The sequence below is a fragment of the Protopterus annectens genome, chromosome 14.part0, assembly GCF_019279795.1.
Source record: "Protopterus annectens isolate FY-2018-M chromosome 14.part0, PAN1.0, whole genome shotgun sequence".
NCBI lineage: Eukaryota > Metazoa > Chordata > Ceratodontiformes > Protopteridae > Protopterus > Protopterus annectens.
In genome coordinates, this window is record NC_056748.1 from 516040204 (window position 1) to 516046203 (window position 6000).

A 6000-nucleotide genomic window follows, 5' to 3' on the forward strand; every position below is an offset into this window, starting at 1 on the left:
CACATACAATTACTTGAATTGGCAGCTGTACCACTGGACTGAGTGAGTCATAGAAAAGAGGTCATCTATGAATTACATTACTCTCTAGACTGTGAGCTGTATGTTTTATTAAGTTTACGGTTTGTTTGAACTACATCATACCTTATATGAATTTATCCTGACAGGTCACTGACAGCTATCTGTTATTGTTTGTCTATGTGTGCATTGGAACTGTTGATGGATATGTACTATGACTGGCACCTTCTATGACTGTTGTATGTGGGAGACAGACATTTGGAGCTTGTAGAATTATCCCCATGTGACATAACACATGTGCACCTCACAGTGGGCACTGCATACATACAACTGCACCTTGTAGCTTTAGTGTTGCCACAGTGGGTGAGAGTGCTGTGTACATGCTTTTGACATTCTCAGTGACAAAGTTGTTTACCTTCACCATGGTTTCACTCATGCACCCAAGCATTGCTAATTTCATGACATGTACGTAAGCTTTCAGTGATACCCTTGAAGGCTGCACAGTTGTGCCTATAGAGTAATATGTACAATCTCAGACTGTAACATGCATATACTTTTGTAAAGTGGGATGTATTATGGATATGTGTATAGAATTATGAACTAGTTTCATTCGTAGCAGGTGAAAAACATGGAATATATACAGGAGGAGAAGGGAAAAAAGGCAGTCACATAAGAATGGTAAGTGACTGTCTCTTGCTAATGTCGTATTATGCAATGCACTTTCACTGGTCTGTTCCCATTGTGTCTCCCTAGCACAGGAGTAAGATCATAACTGCAGGCAAGGAGAAGATATGCCATATGAGGAAAACAGAGACTATTCATGTCTAAACAGCTCTGAGTCATTGCTGTCTACATATAAAGGATTCATGGGCCGACTACAGTAGACCCCCATTGGTTCAAGTGGTGAAAAATACAGTGGGCCCATCTCCTGACAGCAAACCTACAGAGCAAGGACTCTTACCATTAGTATATCACTGATGCACTTGGGGTGGGTGAGGGGGGTAATGACCAGTGTGCAGTCTCCATGGACAGATAAGTAAAGTATATGTAAAAGGAAACATTTGTTTAATGGTAAAGTCTAACTTGGAACAAAGCCAAGTTTCAGCAGAGGCCTGGGGAGAAACACTCCAGATGCATGTCTTTGCAGTGTGGGTGGAAACCCGCATGAATGCAGGGAGAACATACATGCAGACTCTGCACAGAAGGCACTCCAGCTGAGCATTGAACTAGAGAACCTCTTGCTGTGAGGTGTCACACTACCGCTGCACCACTACCCCATCCATGTACATGTCCATGCACGACATGTTTATAAATAGATCCTTATTGTGTTGTATTAATATATAATTACTTTTGGTGTTGTTGTTTCAGGTCTTATTGAATTGTAAATTTAGTTTGATTATAATAGATTAGTATATGATGTTTAATTTTATTTTGTTCATAACAGATGGGACTATGAGGTTTAAATTTATTTTGATTATAACAGATGTGTCTATGAGGTTTTCTTAGTCTGCATGTATATATCTATTCTGTCTGCAGAGACAATGCTGTTATAGGACACCTTTGTAAATGTATTTGATAAATCACCTTTACTTTACTCAGGTTCTTAATGTCCCTGTGCGACATGTTTCTACCAGAGGTGGTCTTTGCAACACTGGACATACAACTGTGGTGAGAGCAGTCATATGTGTGTGGTTTTGTGTGTGTGTGTGTGTGTGTGTGTGCGTGTGCCATCGACACTAGGCTTTACTTGTCCTGTTCGTATTATCACTATGTACATAAAGCAGAAGATGGAATACCGGATTCTGGAATAATCTGCCAGGTACTCCAGCATGTAGCACTGACTGACTTCCTATAGTCATATAATATTTGAGGTGAACTAGACAACCTGTAACTGTGTTTCTGTTTATTTCTATGTATATTTTATCATATTCCTTTTCATGTTGTCTTCACAGGTGCTGTACCACCCAATAAATATCAGTGGCATATTTCACGTAATCATACATTGACATACAGCTGGATCACAGCATTAATTGTTATTCATCCATACAGTATCTTGCACCATTCCCTGCCCTGTTTCCATAGAGATCTTTAGTTTCACTGTATTACTTAGTTTTGTTGCTTAATTTATTTTTTAACTGAGAAAATCTTCTCCATGCTATGCATGAAAGGAGAGCTCAACAAACCACCCATCTGAGTTCTTGACACACATGGCTTATACTGCAGAGGGGGACAGTTCTCAGAGTCCCTTCCTGTATGCTAGAAAGTAACTTAAAAGTTATTTTCAGCAGTTGAGGAAGGAACACTATGTGTGCTGTGGCAGTGGCAATGTAAACGCAAAGTCCAAAGAAGAGAGACTGACATACATATGTTTGCATAAAGTACTTTTCAGCACAGACCAATGAACACTGCTGTTCACAAGTACTGCAAAGTAATACCAGTTTCAGCTAACAAGAGCATTAATAAAGTACAACATGAAAACAACACAATACAGAATATAAACATTTGATAAAGCAATGCATCCTCATACAACAAAATCATTCTTAAACTCTAATATAAAATAACACAATACAGAATATAAACATTTGATAAAGCAATGCATCCTCATACAACAAAATGATTCTTAAACTCTAATATAAAATAACACAATACAGAATATAAATATTTGAAAAAGTAATGCACCCAGGCAAGTAGCAATACAGTTTCACATCACATTTCAAAAACATATGAAAGTGAAATACCTCAAAATTCTAATTCCACACACAAATAACAGTTATTCAACTATTTATTACAAACAACATTATAAGTATGGAAGCTAGGGTATACATAAAAACACAGCAAAAAAAGTTTGCGGGAACTCTAGCTACTGACAACTTACATAAACTTTCAGAAGTTCATTAAGAATAACTGTGAAAATATTGAACATCTTGTGTTGATTGTTGGGGGGTAACTGCAAGCCTTAGCTCAGGAGGACACTTGGTTTTTGGCCTCTGCCTTGATACATATAAAGATATGGAATTAGCACACAACCAAAACTGTATCATTTTGAGTGGACATCGTTTTAGTTTTGAACTTTTTATATCATGCTGTTTAACTAACTGATGTGCTATGAATAATAATGCACTTCAAGAAAAATAGCAATATATATATATATATATATATATATATATATATACACACACACACACACACACACACACACACACACACACACACACACACACACATACACAGACGTGTTGTGCTAATACAACAGTGAAATGTGTTTTATATGTAATTAAACTGCTCACATTTCAGAAATGTTTTAAAATAGAATCAAATCAAAAACATTTTTTTCTGCAATTGTTATTTATTTGATTGATCAACTGCTCCATGTCGCTCCTATACTTTTAGTCCCAATTTTTCTTCTACTTTTGCGATTTGATCTCAGTCAGACTTGCAGTGCTATTCTTAAAGTCTTAAAAAATAATTTGCAAATTATAGTGCAAGCTGAACATATTAAGCAAGTTATGGCAAGAGCAAAATATTATATTATTAAGTCAAATCTGTTCCGAATTTGAAAATAAACATGAGGGCATTAAGTTCTTGCCTTGTTTTCTGCAATATTTATTATCTAATAAGCCAAAATAATAAAAAAATGATATGGCGCATTAATATCCTTTCTCAGACTTTTCATTATTAACAATAATTTTGAAAATCAAAGACGATATAACTATCCTAGTAACTTAAAGGAGACTACTGGTTTACATCAACTTCTATTTTTTTTCCCTGACCTCTTTTACAATATAACTACTTTAAAACTATTTTGATTATACTTATTACAGATATAAATGGAATATACTTACCTGTAATCAAAGCAAAGCTTACATGAAGTATCGGCAAAGAACAAGTTGTGTCTTATACAATGAGTTTGGGTTGGATAAAACTATGTTTATTGGTTAACTGTTAAAACAAACATGAAGCTGTACTCTTAACCTCACAGGATCATCAGTGCAACTTTGTTTCCACATAGTATTGACCTTGACATGGAATGTACAAACAAGGAACTCTAATAGAATTAAAGGAAAAATAAAGTGTACAACATCCACAAAGCATAAGGAAAATAAATTAATCATACTTGACATGAACTGTGAAAAGTAGTAATTCATTTTTATTTCTGTTTTAATTTCTGGATATCTCAATGGACAAGGCACATTTACAGCAAATCTGTGGAGCAGTCTTTGATTATAATGCAAAAACAAACAAACTGGTGGGATTCACATATATTCTGCTTTGCAGCACAAGACATGTGATAATGAGTCAGATGCCCTGGTTGCTTAGACATCCTTTAATACGAAATAGGGGGTGATTTCACAGATGATAAAAGTACATCCAAACTGCACAGTGCTGTCAGACTAAATAGCTGTAAGAATATACAGCAAAGACTAATGCACAGATGGTTGGATCCACAGAACAATAAATGATGTGTATAAGGAATATATAAATGAACGCTATTATGTGACACAGAAGATTAAAAAAAATAAAGAAGGGACATAGCATGAAAATATTGTGAAATGCATGCATAAAGAAACATAAGCAACCACCTACTAAGCTAGCTGTGTTATGAGTAACATATTCTGAATTAATGAATTTTGATAGTGGCACAGGCAAGCCTGACTTGCAGGAATGAACTGCAAATTATGCAGTTGCCATATGTAACAGCTGGTTGTGTGTATACAAGGTTATGTACATTAGATGTTCTATATTGAATCACTGCTGCAGTAGCATAAGTTATATGGTTATGTCCATGCCAAGGACGTAACAACCGGACAGCTTCCAAACTTTAGGACCCCTTCCACATGTTCACACCATTAATCAGCTCAAGGTCAGGTTTGGGCACCAAGTACTTCAGACCTTTCTTGCCTCTGAAGAGAGTGCTCCTCTACTTGCTTTCAAGGGATAAAGGTTGGCTGATGCTGTTCCATTATTGGGCAAACAAATTCCCTTCCAGGGAAAATAAAACATCTACCTTATTTTTGTAACAGAAACTTACTTTTTTCTGCAAAATGTTTGCATTTTAGCTAGGAAAAAAGTATTTTTATTGACTGTTATGTGAGTTTTGCTCACTTTTAAATAGAAATGTCACTTTTATTTTACTTTTATAGTACAAGTTGCTAAAACTTATTTTGAATCACTTTGTTATGTATAGAAACTGGTGTTATTTTATATTTGGGGCTTGAGTAACTGTTTAAAGTGCTGTTTTACTGTGTATTGTCTGAGAAAAAGTTACTTTTTTACAACTTACATGTTTTAACAACTATTGCTGCTAAGCATCTCTGGAAATCAGACACCATTTTCAACTTGACCATGGAGCCATGCACCAGTTCCTCAGATGTACCTTCTTCCAGCCACAAAAAGAAAGATGGATACAACCTTTGTCAATATAACAGGCTAATATCTTGTCTCAGCCCCAGGTGGTTACTCTGCTGTGGCCAAAGCTGGTTCCTCGGACCACTCACCTTTTTCCTTGGGGTCTGCTGGTATGGTCTCCACAACCAGCATGGACTGGGGTTAGACATATCCTCTGTGGCTGTTGGTATGCCCTTGGCAGGCAGGGCTGAGTCAATCTTGTCAGTCCTGGAAGAAGGGTCAGAGAATGCCTCTGCTTGGCCAGAAAGCCATGCCCATGACTAGGGAGATTATTGTTGGCAATTCTGTGTCTGTTTTTTCAGGAATTACTGTCAAAAAGAAACGAAAACCTAAACATATGTCTTCTTCTGCCTCAGTGATACTGGATGGGAATAATTTATTGGGCTTAGCTCAGGGTTTAGTGAAGGCTCTTGACCCTTGTTTGGTTCTGTTAAAAGAAAAATGATTCTTATTTTCCTGAAGAGATTAAAGAGTTTGGACCTCATAACGAGTATGAAGGGACAGATGATGTAATATCTCCACAGATTTCTGATGCAGAGCCTGAGGGGAATGTGATTTCAAATAGTCCCTATGAGGGAT

The 6000-nt window shown here is 36.5% G+C and overlaps 1 protein-coding gene across 3 annotated transcripts in view; it reads right to left on the bottom strand.

Moving 5' to 3' along the window:
- The window catches only part of LOC122789074 (pulmonary surfactant-associated protein D-like), a 360624-nt gene extending 356687 nt beyond the window's left edge, over positions 1-3937 (bottom strand). For all 3 annotated transcript variants that reach the window (XM_044056270.1, XM_044056267.1, XM_044056268.1), the window contains exon 1: positions 3858-3937. The gene's annotated coding sequence lies outside the window, so the exon portion shown is untranslated. The remainder of the gene's footprint in view (positions 1-3857) is intronic.
- Positions 3938-6000: the final 2063 nt, after the last annotated feature.